Raw genomic sequence first — 19,457 nt, 5'->3', positions numbered from 1 at the left:
TTAGGAACTCCTCATCTGCACTAATATGCACTACAAGGTATTGGCTGCAAGCCAGGAACTCTTGCCTTGTGCCGACATTGGTTTAAACATCACTTCAGAAACAATTAGTTTTGGAGTTATACCAAATAATTGTCCCTCTAAATGTTACTTAATTCTTACTAATCGTTTAATTTTTCACTTCAGGGTACAGCGCTTTGCAGCAGCTAGCGGTAAAGAACACTTCAACCAGGAGGAATAGCCCAGTGTCAGGCAGATTACTGCCTTTTTTCCTTAGCAGGCTCCAATCTATCTGTGCTTATCTCTCCTCCTGTTTGATTCATTTTCATGTTTGTTAGAAATATGTAATGTGTACATTGCCACGACCCTGGGTAGGACTATGCTGTAACCGAGATAGGGCAAAGCAGAATGTGTGTGTGCAAGTGCGCGCGTCTGTGTGTCTGTGTGTGTGTCCGTAACAAGCCTCAGTCAATAAAGCTAGCTAACAAAATTGAAGAGTGTATGACATTTATGCACAAGAAAAGATTCATAATATAATTTCATCAGCAATAGCAACTCGCAGTTACTAGAGTATAACAGTAACATTAAAAAGAGAGAAAAAGCTTTAGACTAGCCTAGAAAACTATGTCTGCTTCTTTTTAGGCTGTAAAATGATGAAATAAACATCACTCAGATTTTGCCACAGTTAGGAAATAATTATTTGATTTCATGACACATGAATTGAATACAGGAAATTCTTTTTCCTAGTCCTGTGAACAAAACATCAGCAAACTTGAATTTTGAAATCAGACTAGACAATCAAGTAACCTAAAATAATCAAAATAACCGGCTTTAAAATAAACTGAGCTGCTTCTCAAAGTTATATTTAGAAATAAAAAAAAAAGGAAGAGCAAGAACATAATGAAAAGGTGTGGCATGCATGCTTCATCTTGCAATCTCATTCCATACAATTTTAGCTTCGCACAAACCAGTTCTACTGAACGAGCTAAATGAAAACCTCCAGAAACTGTTTCAAGCTCTCTAGCTTTATTGCTGTGGTCTGTGGTTCAGTCAATTAAACAGGTTAATGCCAACCCTAAATGCATTAATACATGGCCTCTAGTTAGTATGCTTTGAATACCAGCAAAGTCCATGCTATACTTAAACAACTCCACAGTTATTTGGCTCAACCTTCAAAAAAACCAAAAAACTGAAAAAATGAATATGCAGCTTGCTAAAAGCTTAAAGAAAAGTTTACTAAAACTTGTTTCATTTTGGTAATAATACTATGTTTTCAGAACTTCTACTAAAATAGCCAAAGTTATTTATATTTGCAAGATTATTCTGAAGCAATATACATTTTTACCTTTGCAGTCACACAGCTAAGACAGCAGCACATACATAACTATGTACTTGATCTGTTTCCTCATCCCACCAGCCACCCTCCCTACCCTGTTCAAATTTCAGATCGTAGACTTTGATCAAAGAGATAAGCTTGTTTAAATAACACTGGACTAAACATGTTCCCAGTTAAAAAAATAATAATCAGACAATCATACCCAGCAGTTCAGAAAGTCTTCGAAGGGTTATTCTGAAAGTATGCCAGACGGTGTGAGAGAAAAAAAAAGAGAATGTGTGCATGTTCTCTTAGAGTGGGCGACCGTGCATCTGCAGAGACTCACAAAGCAGCAAGTAAGCAAAGCTCTCAACCACCAGGCTGCAGGGCTACACAGGCTGAAATGAATGGCAGTTACAAGTTTAAGTCAGCCACTCTTACACATTTCATTTCATGCTTCGTAATACATAGAAGAAACATTTTCTCTTATTAAGCTGCATAAGCTGAGAATTAATGGGACTCTGCCTGCCATAAGAAGCATACACTTCTATAGTGTGCTACAAAATAGACTTTAAATTTTTATCTAGCATTATCTAACATGCATGATATGTTAGAATTACTACACTGACATGCAATAAAATGCTCCAGCATAACAGCAATGCAGAAGACGGAAGATAGAAGTGTGCAAACAGAGAGCTGACTTCTGAGTGTGTCCTATGCAACCTTAGTGCTCCTTGCATGCAATTTTTAAAAACCTCATTACTTATTTTTGGGGCACAGTATGTTTTCAGGGAAACAAATATTTCAAGTTTCCATCACATGCAAGCAGCATTAAACGCACTATAGGGTTAACTTGAACCACCATCACTACTGCTCCCTACCATTTAAACTAGGGATCCTATGAGCAGCTTTTCACAAGCCACAGTCCTCTCACTAAAAGGGCTCATCAATAGATAGCTGCAGTACCTGTGCAGCACACAGCCTGGTACACATTTCAAAACAAAAAAATGTGAATACCACCAACAAGATCTTGGGGACTGGCTGAGAACCTCTGTGATACCATCCTGTAATGTCTGGCTTACTTTTCCTGTAGAAGAAAAATGAGAGAGCAAGAATGGGCAAGCTGAGGTTGGGGGTTAATCAAGGCAAATCCCATGAAGAAGTTGAATTTTTTATTTTTGCATACTGAAAGATATGCATGTTTTTATTCTGCTTACTATATATGGGATTTTTAGATATAAAAAGCCTATGAAATGCAACAAATTATTAGAGGGGTTTTTTTCTTGTCGTATGTGATATAAACCATGCCGCTTGCTCCAAATTAACACACACTGCTACTTCACCCTGTTTCAGAGATGGCATTAGATGCATCTGTCTGTGGACTCACCCTCCAGAAAAATGAGATCTAGGTTTCTAAAACTTGGTAGTAGTGCTTAAAGGTCAGGACTTACTTCACCATCCAATTTGATCACTCTGATCTATTGCATATCAGATTTTACATGTTCTAGAATATGACAATATTGCAATATGGAAATGAGTACAGCATATAGCAATAACAGTTGGTGCTTTTTAGCACAAAGTTTATGCAAAGATTTGGTTTTGCTAAATCCCACTTCATGTATGCCTTTAAAACTGTGCAGATCTCATACAGAAGGGCTCATTCATTGTTTTGGTTTTTTTAAATCCCATGTAGTAACAAGAGAGAGTAAATAAAAACATGAATTGGCTGCAGCATCTTCATTTCTAGTCCTAGACAAATGTGTTCAAAAATACTTAGTCAATGGCAAATCTACCTTCTTGGATCTGGTAATTTCTCCACCAATGTGCACTCAGCTGCAGACAAGCTGCCCTATGTATTTCTCTTACCTTAATGAAGGTCTAATATTGTTTTGGAGTTACTGATCACATACTACGGGACAAAGTCGTCTATCGTAGACACGTAAAAGTAGAGAGAGCACAACTGGTTCTAAAAATTCTGAAGATTTGCTAAATTTATATCAGGCATAGATTGGGGTGTTTACTATATTTCTGAAGTTTGAGAGTATGCAAATAAAATCTGACTTCGATCCATCCAAATTTATGCATACACAAGAAGGAAAGAGAACAGTATTTAAGGAAAACTGAAGAAATAGGAGGGAGCAGTCCACTGTGACCGAGGAGCACTACAGACATGTTAGCAAGGAAGGTCAAAGCAGAAATTGCATCTTCATACACAGAGATTTTTACTGAGAATTAGTTGAGGTGAAAACAGTGAGGATTCAGACACTACTCTTCTCACGGAAATGAGAAATTTATAGATTAGATAAATGAAAGTGGCTGATTAAATCCTTTGTTCCCTTTTTTTAAATGGCAACCTTTCTGTTTTCCTTTTCTAGATTGGCCAGAGTTCCAGTGCCCAACTCAGATTTTCCAGAGTATGGAATTTACTCTAAATTACACTGATAAAATGCCTAATGTAGTAACATTAAAACTAAATCACATTTCTACTGCTCTGTGGTTAAATTAGCATCATTTATAGCCGAAAAATATTTAGATAAGTTTCTAAAGGCAAATTTTGTTTATTATAATTCATTGATGAACAGTTTGCTTCTAATTTACTTTTTTTTAATTTGTTGACAGACAACTAGAGTGATCAGATTAAGTAGGCAGACTTAATCTGCTAAACTGCACAGTGCATTGTGGCGCAACTGGACCATCAGTCCAACACTTCAAAACCAGAACATAATTTAAAAAAAAACAAAAGTAGCCTACTTCCACTGGCAGCAAATATTGTGGCATCAGCAAAGTGGTCTGGGAAACAGAAAAAAGGAAAGAATAGATAATAAAAAAATATCAAAAAGTATTACTTTAACTTATCTAAATAACTGGAAGGAAGATGGGGAATTTCCAGTGCCATGAGCATCAGCAATTTGCTATTGACTACAAGTCCTGAAAGCCAGTCAGGGCTGTAACAATAGGAATAGATATATTTAAAAAAAAAAAAAAAAAAAAAAGAAAGAAAGAAAGGGCCTGAACATATTTTGTGTTTTGGACAAGATAAAACAGCAGTTTGAGGGAAAAGAAGATTAAAACAAAAATACTATACAAAGACTATTAAAATTATAGGCAAATTAAAAGATAGCAAAACTCTATCCTGTAACAGGCATTTTTCAGCACTAGCTTTAGTAAGTATAGCAACAAAAAATGGCAAACTCAGAACTTAAAACACATACTATAAATTTTCCATAAACCTGCTGACAGTGAGAGACCATAAACTTCGTCGCTTTTGTTCCACAGCTATAAAGATAGAAGCTTTTTTTAGCTGCTGCAATTAAGACTCTATTGCACATAGCAGGAGGAACATTATGTTTTTCCAAGATTCCACAGTAACATTACAGAGAAATTGTGTTGTCTTTACTCCAGTGAGGAAACTCCTCAAGATAGACAGCTGGAGAACAGCACCACCTACCCCACAGCTTTATAAATCTCTGGGGAAAAAAAAAATTTTAAAAAATTAAAGCCCTTGATACCACTAGGCAAACAAGAAGCATTCTTAAAAATTCCTCAGGCTCTAAGGAGAGATAAGTTCTTCATGTTGTTATTGGGAGTTTTTAACATTTAGAGTTTTATAAGTTGATACAAAGATGTATACTTCTTTTTTCTCCTACTCCCAAAAAACTTACCAAAATTAGTCATGGCACCAAAAGGCTAGGCCTAACTTTTCTAATCCCAAATTTTTGGTTTAAGTTGGTTTTACAACTAAAAGGGGAGCTTCTTCTTTTCCATGTCAGATGTAAGTAGGGACTTTGAAAACATTTGATCAAAACAGTTCTTATTCCAAACAGGGAACTGTGGAATACAATTATTCCACACATATTTTTTCAATTTACAACATTTAAATATATCTTCAATTTTATCTATATTTTTTGTGAAAAACACATTATATACTTTGAAATTATCTGTGTAAACAAGAGAAAAATTAGGCTTGGATGTTGGCATAGCTTTTTGGTAAAGTATTTAATGCTTTAAATTTTAAGACTTTGTTTAGAGCTATTTGTGATGCTATAAGACTTTAGCCAATGAGGTGGAAACTTCATGCATCAGTGATGAGCTCAGACATAATAATTTGGAAGCATCTGAGCTAATTGGGAGAAAATTTTTTGCTTTTCCCTCCTTAGCAACTTCTAGAAACTCTTTTTTGAAACAGGAAATCCTTTTGCTGCAGCAAATGAGGAGCAGGAACTTTGAATCTGGCAGGGACCTGACACTGTGTGTCACAGAACTGCCTTTTCCTGTTCCTCTGAAACTCCATCCACATTTGGCCAATTTTTCTACTGTTGAAAAAATTGCAAGTTTTTTAGAGTTAAGATTTCTAAAAGCTCTTTCCTGCCTAAGCACGCTCTCTCCTCTTTCAGATCTTAGTCCTGACTTGGCACAAAACTTCCCAAAAGAGTGACATGCTACAGTCCAAACTAGAACAGCTACAGAAAGTTATCCCCATTCATTACTCTTCTAGGGCAGAGTAGGAGTCTGGGCTTAAATGCAGATAACTGTGCCAGTTATAAGACTGAAGTCCAGTCCCTAGATGTACAGACTGAATTTCCTGAAACCAAAATGGGAAAACTGCATGTAGAAATGTACTCTCTTCTAAAGGAGTAGAAGACATGCTGTAATATAACTAGTTTGTGCATTTTTCCAGTTTTTTGCACCTAAGATGGGAGAGGAAAAGACTTAATAATTCTGCCCAACTCATACAGAATAAATTACTTACTACATACATAAAATGGGCCAAAATACCTGAGTACTCTGGACAAACTCAAAAGATATTAGCAAATACTGATATTTCAAAGAGTTAGCATATGTTTTCAGGGATGCGAAAAATCAAAGGAAAAAGACATTTCTTGGCTTTCCCACACAAACTTTGAACTACTTCTGAACAAAGATATTCATTGGTAGAAAAACAATACCATGATTTCAGTTTAAGCAACATTCCCTGCTTACTAACAAACACAACATCCTAAGAGAACACTTCTCATGGATCTAACTTCATACAAAAACAAGAACGAGCTCTGAAGCGCAAAATGGGAGCTTAGTATGCCATGTTTATAGTAATTTTTTCCGTTTATATCAGAGAAAAATTGAATGTAGATGGGCATCACATTTGGTAACCTCCGGCCAACTGGGACCTCCCCAGTTACCCAGGACTGCTGATAAATGACAGAAAGTGGATTGGTGAGCACTACTGTCAGTTCTCTCAGTACCCTAGGGTGGATCCCATTGAGCCCCACAGACTTGAGTATGTCTTACAAGGCTAAACGAGCTCCATCTGCTCGGGTTTGGAGTTAGAGTTGTCCTTCTCCTAGGAAGACTGCCAGAAGGCTGGCAGGCTCATCCTGCCCATGGATATATTATATCCAACCCTGCGGTTTTGACCTGTCTGGCATGGGAGACCCTGCCAAAGGCACGTACCATCTCCAGCATAGCTCGCAACCGTGAAGGGGTACACAGGCTTCTTTCCACTAAAGCAGATTGGGGCAAGCCATTCACCCCCTACTTTTCTGCCACCCATCGATGCTCAATCTCAGGGAAATACGCAGGAACATCCCTCTGTCCTGACCATTCATTCAAAACGCAGTAAATATATCCAAAACATACCGAACCTGGGCAGCAGCCACAGGTGAGCCAAAAACAAACCGTTCCAGCCCCCACACCCACCCAGGGCTTGGGTACTTCCCAAGGTTCCAGCCCGGCCAAGACCCCCCAATCCCCCAGATGAACCCTCTATCCACCCTGACCTTATCCTCCCCCCACCGTGTTACCACAGATCTTCCCACGCGCTGCTCACCTACGACACACCATAAACTCCATACGGGACTGCCCTGCCCGGCCTCCTGCCAGCCCAAGGACCCCCAAGGCCCACACCCAACATCCCACCCCTCCCCCAAACCAGACCACCAAAGCTCGGTGTGCTCTGAAGTTCTCCCTCTCCTCTCCCATGAGGGCGCAGTCCTCGCCGGCGAAGCTCCCCCTCTCCTTTCTCCCCGCCGGGGCCACCCAGGGCCACGCGCTCACGGCGCACGCCAGGAGGGGCTACATAGTGCAGCAGGTCACTGACCAATTCCCCTTGGATTATGGGGGCTTCACTCTGCTCCCCATCCCTTGTCTTCCAGCTCAGGGGGCTGACTACTGGGTAATAGTGAAGACAACTTACTACTAAAGACTGAAGGAAAGAAGGCATTAAGTAACTCAGCCTTTTCCTCATCCTTTGTTTCCTACCTGCATCTAATAAAAGAAGGAGATGTCTCCTTTTGCTGCTAATGTATTTATAGAAACATCTTTTATTGTCATTTATGGCAGCAGGCAGATTAAACTCTACTTGGTCTTTGGCACTTCTAATTTTCTCCCTGCATAAATTCATGATACCCTTGTAGTCTTCCTGAGGTCTGGAGACCCCAAGCTGGTCAGAATATGTAAGGACAGCCTCAGGTGGCTCAGTGAGACTTTACTGCTATCTACAACCATCTGAGCAAAGAGTACAGAAAATACAGATACAAAAACTTCTTGGAGGCGCACAGTGACAGTCCAAGGGGCAACAGGACACAAGTTGGGCCATGGGAAATTCTGATTAGATATTAAGTATAATTTTTTACCTTAAGAGTGGTTAAATACTAGAAGAGGCTGTCCATAGACACTGGAACTCCCTGTCCTTTGAGGATGAGACTCAACTTTGAGTTCTAGATTCAACTGAATGAGTCCCTGAGTAGCCTGATTAAACCTTCTTTGAGCAGAGGTTTGGACTAGATTATTTCTTGACATCCTTTCCAATTTATTCTATGATTCTATGGACCTAATAAACGGATTTGCAACAAAATACTCAGAAGAGATTAATTACTTTGATGATGATAGCCTATTTCCCCCTTTCCCACAGGGTTTCAACCTTTCTGCTGCTCTTTTGTCAAGAAATCTGCCTTTATTAATCAGTCTGCTATACTCCCTATATTAGTCAGGAATTAAAGAAGCTCTATGGGTAAATTAAATCTTCCCCTTAATTTATCTACTTATTGGTCCGAACAGTGTATTAGTCTCTGTTCCCTACAATAATTCGAGTTAGGAAAAAAAGCAATTCTATTGGCCTCACTATACCTTCTCAGCATTTCAGTAAATTATTCCAGTCCTTGCCCAAAACATCTTTGCTGCCCATTGCCTCAGGAATGGGCCCACCTGTTCTCAGCCATCAATGACACACCTATGTTTGAACACTCACAGAAACTGCAGCAATAAATAATCAGACATATTTTGTGGCTTCCACAAAACAAAATCAGCTGTCTTTTTATATGGAGATAGCTGTCTCCATCAAAAGACTCATTCCAAAGTGTCCTTCCATGGGCCTAGTTCCCTGTGTCAATGTTTTTCCATATATACATACATACGATGCAGGGACATGTACAATAAAGTGACCAGAGTGTCCAAGTGTTTAGAAAGTAGAGCCTAACCCCAAAGAGAAGAAATTGTAAAATCAATATGATGACATGACCTAGTTTCTTCACTCATTACTCTTCAGTAATGGTATGCAAATATACTATATTTGGTTTTAACATATACACATTTCATTCCTAGAAGCTGATCCTCCAATTGAAAGGCCTTTGTGATGAGACTAACCCTGTCACCTCAAACAGCTATACTTATTGTGACCCTGGATAAATCTTCACTCAAATGGCTTGGAAAAGTCTTAGTGCTTTCAGAATCCCATTTTTATCTACCAGATACTGAGAGCAGAAGTGCTTCTGAGCGATTCTTTGCTGGCACTGGTCATCTATCTGGCACATAACTAGAAAAAAAGATCTTGAAATGAATCCTTGTAAGTAATTTTCTGATATGTTTGCATTTTTTATTTGAAAATGTGATAGGGATTGTATTAAATACATGGTCCTAAACAAGACTGTCCTATATATCTTCTGTGATAATTTGAATCAGTTGTTGTCTTCAGGGGAACTGATCACATTGAAGTAAGTTACGAGTTTAAGTGCTTTTCTGGATCAGGGCCTAAACGTCTGATCCTTACTCACACATCAACTCCAACCATTAGAGAAGTCCAAAATTAACAGTCACAGAGGTTATATCTCATTCTTTGGGAATAACTTGCATACTTTAAAAAATTCTGGTTCTGTGATGTATCGTCCTTACTCCCGAGAATTTTTAAAACTGACTTAACAAGCCTACAAGCGTGATCAGTGGAACCTGAACCAACCGCCAACGTAAAACATTTAGTTCTATAAGGGTTATTATTTGTACTCAGGAGCACCTAAGATCACCATCAGAAATTAGGTTCTCGTTGTGCTTAGTACAATGTATACTTAGAACAAAGAATGTTTACTTAATAGCGCAGATTGGAATATCCAGGCTTATACTAGTGACTGAAAACAGTACCCTTAAAGAACAAGTGTCTCCATTTCTTCACGAAATTCAAATAGACTTGACAATGTATCTCCAGCTTCCATTTCAAGGTTGCATTTTTTAATAAAACTGAAGTCTGCTTTCTCAACTCTAAAGCTTTAGTTCAAGCTATCAAACAATTCAACATTTTGAAATGCAACAAACCTATGCAGAACAAATGAATTAGCACTAACAGCAACTGTTCACAAAAAATCAAGGAGTTGCAAAGTAAGCAACCACAGAGGACTCTCACAAACTAATCATAATGTAACTGAAGCATCAATATATATGCTACAGCTGCTAAAGCCTTCAGGTCTTGCCAGAACAATCATGAGCAACAGCAAAATCATACAACCTCAGTGTTGTCTAACCAGTCAAACAGAAAATGGTGACACAATCATCAGCAGAACACTGTCTTAAGGAGATGGGAAATAAAACCCATCCAAAAAAAAAAAAGAAAAGAAGAAAAGAAAAAGAAAACCGGTGTAGGAAAAAACCTAGGCTTCTCATTGGACAAAGCTTTCAAAGTCACTTCTAAGCTTCTGTAGAAAGACAAAAATGCATTGTCATCTGTCAAGCGGAACAAATAGGACCTTAGTTGATTCAGTAACAGTTGTGCTCTCTTGGCTGATATTAGCTTGTTTAAGGCAGGGAAGATCAAAGGAAGTAACTGGATGCCAACAGAAGGGAAAAAAAAAAGGTCAAAGTTATTTATTATTTCAGCATTCCCCTATCTTTATTTATTCTTCCACCATTTTCATTGTTTTGTGCAACAAGATGGAGGTCTTCCTGAAACACAGCAGTCAATAATTTAATTCTTCTGTATTCTTTCACAATACGGGCTCTTCTGTAAGTTCAGAAGTCCATCAGAGCAATAGGTTTCCCATCCATAAGGGTGTGTGAAATATATAGTTGCATACTCATTTAGCACAATGGTGTGCAAGCCACAGAAGTTATTATTAATAATTAGAAAACCAGAAAGAATGAACAGCAATCACTGGCATTAGAAATGTCAAATATAAGGTTATTGTTATTTGCTTTGATTTCAAACTATAGAAAAAACAGAATTTATATTAACTAGTTGCCATTTTTCCAGGAAAGTGAGGTTACAGCTGCAAAACATTTAAAAGCTGCAAACACTGCTATCCATAGACTTTTTGCACCTGTGGTAAATGAACCTAAATTTTCAAGTGATTTTTTTTTTTCCTGGAGAAATACCAATAAATTTAATTTCTTATTGTGTAACTAAGATATAGATTATTCCTAATAATTCCTGAATGAGATCTTGCCATAATCAAAACCTCAGCAATTCATCACTTGTGCAACACAACAGAGAGAAAGGGCAAATCTGTACTATGCAAAGACAACTGATACATAGACTCCCAAGCCACATTTATGCCACATTCTCTGAGTTGAGAAATGTGGAGAAAGAGTGCTGCTAGCACAGTGCCATGCTCTGGAAGGTTAACCAGACAGCATACTGCTAATACAGTTACAATGCGTTCTATACCGAGTTACTCTGTACTGTGTCATATATGAACTGATTCAGGCTGTGATATTGCACGATTCTTTCTACCACATTTCTTCAAATAGGATAAGTACACTTAGAAAGGCCTCTTGACAAGAAATAAAAATGTTCAGTAATGTAGATTCTATTGATTCTTCTTCCTTGAGTACAGACAGCTCTGCCATCATTAGAGCTATATGGACTGGTGACACATTACAGCCTAGAATCAATGTGGTGACTTTGTGAATGGCACCAGGAAAGCTGGAGCCCCTACAAGGAGCTCAGCATGCAGAAGCCAGTGTCAGCCACCCTCATCAGAGGTGGTTGAGCAATGAAGAGGTGACAATGAAGATGCTGAAAGCATCTTCCTCAGGAAAGTACTGCCTTTAATAAGCTATCGGTCAGGAAAGCTCAAAGCTGTTCCTATTCTAGTGAAAACAGGACATACCTGCAGACTCTCTTCAATTGTACTATTAACTGTTGTAACATTCCATGAGATAAGTTTGGCATGTGCCAAACAGCACTACCCTAAACTATTCCTGAGCTTGAGATGTTAAAATTACAGAACTGTTACTACTATTTATTTTGCATTAATCCACCACTTTGTGGAAACTATTAGTGCAGATGCAAGCTATTGCAGGACAATTGGTCCAGCAGCCTAGGAATAATCTTGGGTGTATTTGATTTATGTTTATAGCTAAAGCTCCTGGCTTTTAGGTTTGATACAAAAGACTGGTTTGCAACCTGCTTGTTAGGTGACAGTTCAAAAGCAATGCAGAATGCAAAAACCTGGGCATGCCTCATTCCCAGCAGCTTCAGCATGACTTGAGTGTACACAGTGAGTAGTTGGGCACTTCTGACCTGAAATGGTCAAAGGAGCATTTGGAAGGCACAGAGGAAACATATGCCTGCTTCAGTGCTCAGGGAATTTGCCTTTCTGAAAGCCAGCCTGTAAAGTCAATCTTTCATGCTTGTCAGGGTTCTAAAAAGAATAGTTTTCAAGTACAGCTCAAGTGATTTAGCAGTGAAATGTTGACAAAACTGGTTATATCCTTCCTCCTGCCTTTGCATTCCTGCTTCTTTCCATGCTTCCCATTGGAGACTGACATTAGCAAAAAGTTTTTATTGTTTTAGAAAGGTATCACACTGGTGCAACTCTTGAGCCAGATTAGGAGAAACTGCAGGAGCACGAGGCCAGAATGAAGAGGGAGACCACCTTGTTCAACTGCAGCAAGCCCTTAGATTAATTTAACAGTGCACTCAAGGAAAACAAGCCGAAGCAGAAAGGATGTAAACTGTCAAAGGTATATTTGTCCACCACACATTTCCACTGGTCATGATGAAACTGAATCAAATACACCATGGATTGCACATATCTATTACACAGCTTATTTATTTTCTATTATCTGTATTATACTATGCTGTCCTTAGTAAAAAAAATTTGTTTTAACTAAAGATTCATTGTCTGCAAAAGAAAAAGTGGTCTCTGCTTAAGATCAAGTAGTATTTTGCTTTTCACAAGTTTTATGACGAAGTTTGGTTCACTTTTTTCCACATTTCTATGCAAAAAACCAAGAGCAAGAGAAACTAATTAAGAGGAACCTCTGAATATTTGTAATAAGCCAATGTTTACAAAAATTATATAAATAACTACTACTAAAATTATTTGACTCCACAATGACACTGAGTCCTGATTTTTCTTTTACTAGAAGAGAAATATTTAATTAGAATACATAATATTCTTTTTTTTAAGTGAAATAAATATACAGTTAATATTTATAACTAAAAATTACAGGTTGTGTGACAGATCAAAAACTGTTCATCCATAGTGTTAAGAATGTTAAGACTTTTTTGTTCAGTTAAATGTAGTTTCCATAGGATTTAAAAGGTTGCTAGAGACAAAATACTAGGACTAACAGATCAGCACTTTGCTCTAATATAGCAGTAACCCCTGTTTGCCTGTGTTTGGGTTTTTCAGAGAAAGACTGAACATCACTAGATCAAATTGCAAGAATATTTATTATCATACTATCATTGAAAGCCTACATCTACTATAGAAGAAGAAAAACGCTTGCCCTTGCTTTCTACTATCATATGATCACTTCTCATTAACCAGAAGAGTTCCATACCGGTAATATGAACTCTGGTCTGCAAAATCTGCATAGCAGGCATAGCACCCTGCTATGCCATAGCACCCATAGCATGTGACTACTCACACAAATCCCCACATTTCAGTCTTTAGATATTAAAAAAATGCTAGGATCTATTTTTGTATGTAATCTAGGTCCTGACACATAATAACATAAATAAATAAAACATTTGAAAGAATGTGCAAGTGACTATTTCCATTCAAAATTTTATCCCTCAATATTCATAATTCTAGTTGGGATGAAATTTAATTTGTGTTCTCTCATAAACATTTCAGTGAACCATTTTTGAGAGACTGATCCACTGAATGACTGTGTGTGGTTCTGAAACATATTTACTGAGAAAAAGGAATTACGAGCAAGTATAGAACAGGTGTTTTTCTTAAGCTTATACCATAAATCAGTTTTATCAGTTTTAGAAATGAGACAGGAGTTATGTTCATTCCTATTATGTAATTTGACTATGCTTAGCAATACTACAGCAATTTCAAGTAAAGTGTAGATGCTGTGTGTGCACAGAGACTGCAATGGTTGTCAAGCTGTATTTTGGGCAGTATACAAAAATTGTTGCTCATCAGTCCACAACATATGTTGAACACTGATGACTCGTAAAGACATCTCCAACTTCACAGTGTGGAATCCATGTTCCAAAAATTTCCAGCATATAACTTTACCAGTGGGAATTTTTGTTCAATGACTTCAGACACAACTTATTTTCCCAGGCAGTTCAACCCACTGTTCCCTACGTAGTATTCTTAACTTGCTGTTCATTGCTCAGGATCAAATAACACAAAACACACTTTTATGCAAAATAAAAACACCATGAAAAATCTACACCTGCTCTGTGACAAAACAAATATATGCTGAATGCAGATGGCTATTTATTTTATCTGAAGTATCCAAACTCCATAGAACCACGCCTGATAAAACTGAATGAACTTTATTTAAACTGAAAAAGTGACAATTTTGCATGATGAGCCTGACTTTGTTTTCACTTAAATCAATGAATAAACAATCCCTATAAAATTAATCAGATTATCCTCTGATAAATTTTCAACAATATGGCCCTTCTTATTTAAAGGGGGAAAAATCCACTGCTAGGGATTTCTGCTTCGAAATGTTGATTCTGAGGAAATATAGGAGCAAATGCTGTTACACACCCTCACTGACAGAATTAGCAGTTGATTTTTGACAAGAATCTCTCAGTGATTACTAATACTTATGAATTCAAGAAAAAAAACAAACATAAAGAATACTGTAGCAACAATGTCTGAACTCCAGCAAAGCTGAATGGTTTTTCTTTTCTCAAGTGCAGTTTCTGTTTTGAAGAATTAAACTGTCATTTATTTTAACCTTCCAGATATCATCCATAATTACCAGGGATATGCTGTAACACTTCTACCTATGAATGACACATTTCACTCTCATGGATGGAAGTGTACAAAGGAAAACAAAATAACCTTACAATTTTAAACACATTATAGATTTTACAGAGCAGTGACAAAGTGTATTCACTTGCACTTCATGCTCTCTTCCTTTAAGAGATACAGCAACTTCACAATCACATTTGACAAAACAAAACAGGCTTTCTATCAAAAGTCATCAAGTTTCAAGAGAAGACTTAGAGGCAAGAACTACCTCATCCTATAGTATTTTATTTACTTCTACCTAAGTACGTTAAAAAACATCAACCTGGAGTTAATTGCTTAAAAAAAATTACAGCTACAAACACTGTAATAAGTAAACCAGGGTCTGATGCTCAGATAACACAATACAAAAATACTGATTTTAGGTAAAGCCTTCAAACGATAATTTTTTCAGCCTTTCTAAAAAACCCCATACGCTGATCTTGCAATAGCATTCACAAGTCAACACAGCTGACCTACACAGAACATGAGACACAAGTAGTTGAGCCATTTACTTCGTATTTTGTTACCTAATAGCTTCATGTCACCAGCTTCCTTTCTCCTAAGCCAAAGCAGCTCCATTAAGACATCCTTTCTGATTGAAACTACAGCACAACCAAATTAAAGTGCAAAGTATTTTCTCAAGTAAAGTTTTATAAGCTCACGTTGCTTAAAAACATGACCCACGTTGCTTAAAAACATGACCTGGAGAGAAGAAATCAAAAGAGAACACTGTGAACAATTCCAGTATGAAAATTTAGATAGTATAATCTCATCTCAAAGAATGAAGCACATGTAACATTGTGGAAACCAGCCTCCAAAAGGAGAGGTTACTGCCTTTGAGACAGAAATGGAGCACCAATTTTGATAAACATTGAGGCCTGATCATCTCCCAGAAGCTGAAATCTTGAAAATACTGGTAAGGTCATCGTCTCTTCAAATAAATAGAGAGATGCATATCTGCAGCTAAGTGGTTAGTAATGCCTGTCACTGCATCATCTCATTTGTTTTCCAGAATCTTTGAATTCCACATGAATTCCTTTTTTAATTCTAGCTACATACTCAAATCTTGCTATATTTACAGCCTGTCACTAGGTAATTAAATATTACGCCAACAGAAAAATTAATCAATTGAATAACCTGCATTTTAAAGAAAACCAGAAGTCAGAATCTTTAGATGTGAACAGTTACAAAACAACATAACATTTTTGTACGTGTAACACATCTAGAGCACTTTGAACACATGAAAATATCGCTAAATACTCTTACATTTCCAATATCTAAATATGTACAAACAAAATTTTTATTTTCTTCAGTTCTGGATCAGCTTAAATTGCCAAAATAAAATTTCTGAATCTTTTGGCTTTGCTACATCAGTACCTGGTACTGACAAAAAGCCTGAAGAAATTAGTGAGGAGAGCCAAACAGCATGGGTGACTCTGTCAACACATCTTAGACTAATAGTTAGGCCAATCTGTAAAAGCTTTTTTCACAGAATCATGAAATATTCTGAGTTGGAATGGACTTTGTTTTATTTATTTCCAAATATTCTTGAAAAAACTTCTGAACTGTATGCTTGTGTATAATGCCAGGTCAAATTAGCAGTCCCTGCTTTTGGGATACAGAAGTTCCTTCAGACCCACAGCAAAATACCACACACTTCATATAGTTAATAATCTGTTACACATAATACCTAAGTCCTTTTGAATGCAATTCAGTAGCCTAAATATAGCCATTTCACATCATTTGGGTCACTCTGGGATACCCAAGACACTACATGAGGCAGGCATATATATCTACAGAGGAGACGTACGATCTTTGGAGCAGCCATGTGTGGGCAACTAGCAGTTACATCTCATGGGCAATTGTGCTTACACTGATCAGCACATTGATATTTGATTCTCCCTTCAGCCTGTACAAACTGGTTTTATCTGTAACAATCTTTGTCAGGGAATCTCACAAATACCTACTACAAAGGAAATTACTTCCTTCTGCTTGTTCTGAACTTAATTTGTTGGACTTTCACTGCATGGTCTAGGCATCATTCTCTTTCTGGAAAAACAGAAAAACTGGAAAAACTTAGTCCCTATGCAATCTCTTCATTAAATCCAAAAAGACCCTTCAAATCAACTCTGAAGACCCCTGGAGGAACCTAAACATCTCCCTGCTTTATCTGAAAAATTATTGCTTTTCTCCTTTGGTACAGCTCTGAAGCCATTCTCCCTTAGCAACTGGGTTCCCAGTTTCCTGACTCAGGCAGGCTGGGATACACAGAAGAGGCAAAACAGCATTAAAATTCTCTGTGGACAATTTGGAAGGAGTGCTCTGAGCACATCTAACACAGCAATACACTAAAGGAAAGCTTAACAAAAGTTTGTTGCTTACTTTATTTTACTTTATTGTTTTATTTTTAGGTGATGAAAGTATGAATACAAGGAAGACTGCATTCTGGTGGTTAGAAATTTCACCAGGCAAAATGAAAACTTGCATTTTGGTCCTGCTCCCAGAACTATTTGTGATTTATTCAAAGCCCGCTTTCATATAAAACTCACAAAATAAGTTTTAGATGAAGACTGAAATGCCCAACCTAAACAATACAGGAAGACAAATGATTTCTCCTGAGGTCTATTTAAGCTCAAACAGCTTCATGCAAAGTATACATGCTAGGAGAGTCCACAGCACCAAGAGAGAACAGCAGGCTCAGAAACCTGCTGGGGCAAGGTCCATAGCCATCCCTTGGCAGAATTAGGCAAAGTTTCTGCCTGTGAAAGAGACAAAATCTGGAAAAATTGCTCATTAAATCACTAGATCAAAACTGTTAAATACAAAACAAGATTTATACTTCTGATAACTCTCTCTGAACCCATCCTTCCTTGAACACAGAGTCAAGTGTGAGGTCAAAGAAAGAGAGTTTCCGTATTCTCATTATGGTCCTGGAGGAAATGCCATTAACACATGCAAAACATAGAAAGGTAACTACAAAGTGTTCTCTTATTTTCTGGGTAGAGGGGTTAAGGTGTTGCTTTTACATGAATTATGGTTTTCCAACTGAAAAACAGAAACTATTTTTCACCAGAATGTTTACCCTTGCTAATGATTTTCTTCCTGCCCAATTTCCAACTAATGGTTATTTTAATGCCTAAACTACCAGGATAACTTTAATATTTTGAAGAGTGATTAAAACAAATGAATTCTCAAGTGAATCTGCCACATCACCCAGCTTAACTTAGTTTTATATATATGCCTGTAATTGCATGGTTGATATATCACAGAAGTACTCTGGTGCTGTAATGCCATGAAAAGCAACGGCTAGCTTGCTCCTAGTTTGTTTACTTATCCTCACTAAAGAAGGCTACAGCAATGAATAAAAAAACATTCATCCATGACCCTTCTGTGTCTGACACATCCAAAATTTTTCACTTCTCTGTGTGCCAGTCTCATACATATCCTGTAAGTGCATAATGCCTCGGTCACACACTCAGTCTTACCACACAATTTATACACTAGCACTAGACAGTGTTCTCAAAACACTTATAAACATTAAACGTGATTAACATTTTAGCTTATGCAACACAAGGAAGTTCCAGGGTTTGTCCAATATATACCATGTCAGTAACAGAGCAGGACAAAACCTAGAAAAGAGAGATCATGGTCTCCAGTTTCTTGGCCTAAGTGTGTTTTCTCATTGAATATCATCCATCAATAAAGTGTATGACTCAAAGGCTACTACTACATAGAACATAACTTCACAGGATCCAAAATTCTAAGAAATCTGAAACTGAAATAAGGCAACTTTTGAAAGCTAGAAACTATTCAATTGATAATCCTGCTAGCCAATTGTGCAATCATATGTTTGCTGCTCAGAGGTGGTAAATGCTTCCTGTTAAACACAGATTGCTTGAAGCATGGGAGAAGTGCACTATAGCCCAGGCATCTGTCCTAGCGTTTCACTGGAGGATGTGTAGCTGAACCATATGAAACTGCACTGAGAAGGGGTAGGATTAGTCAAAATAGTCTGAAGGCCACTGTAAGTGGTTTAATAAATTAATAAATAAATAAATATTTTACCCTAAGACATGTTTTCCAATTGTGCTATGTTCTTCTTGTAGCTACATAGCAGCAGCAGTCATTTTCCATAGAGGAATCCTCCTAGTACACTGAAAGAGCCCCAGGCAAACTACCATATACAATATTCATTATTCTGAATTCACAAGGGAAAAAAAAAAATGTATGGAGTTAAAAATAATACTTTATTGTTTGGCAATTTTTACAAAATATCTTCTGCCTATATTCTAGATAAAACTTTAAATTATTAATCGTAATTGGCTTTTCTAAGTACAGACAAAATTATCTAAAGATATGCAAATCACTGACATCAGTCTGTTGCCACAGCTTTCAGCCACTCTGGGAGACACCACGGTGTTCAATGGCTCTGCAACCAATTCAGATAACATTTTCTACAATGCCAATTGGATTAAGTGATTCAACACAAAAAATGTTGAATACTTGCCTTCCCTAATGTGCCTAGGGATTCCAGAAGAAATACTATTTTGAGAACAAAACTGAATGTTTAAAAAACTTCATCTAGACATAGGTTAATCTGACCATACTATTTCATCATAAAAATATACCTATTGCAAGATCAAATCCATTTCTACTTTATTATAATTTAG

General features: G+C 37.3%; 1 protein-coding gene across 1 annotated transcript in view; it reads right to left on the bottom strand.

The window, feature by feature from the left end:
- ESR1 (estrogen receptor 1) overlaps positions 1-19,457 on the bottom strand; it is a 154,414-nt gene that overhangs the window by 106,625 nt on the left and 28,332 nt on the right.

This window comes from Pseudopipra pipra, chromosome 3 (genome assembly GCF_036250125.1).
Source record: "Pseudopipra pipra isolate bDixPip1 chromosome 3, bDixPip1.hap1, whole genome shotgun sequence".
Taxonomy (NCBI): domain Eukaryota; kingdom Metazoa; phylum Chordata; class Aves; order Passeriformes; family Pipridae; genus Pseudopipra; species Pseudopipra pipra.
The sequence above is the reverse complement of the archived record's forward strand: the minus strand, read 5'-3'. Positions and strand labels throughout refer to the sequence as shown.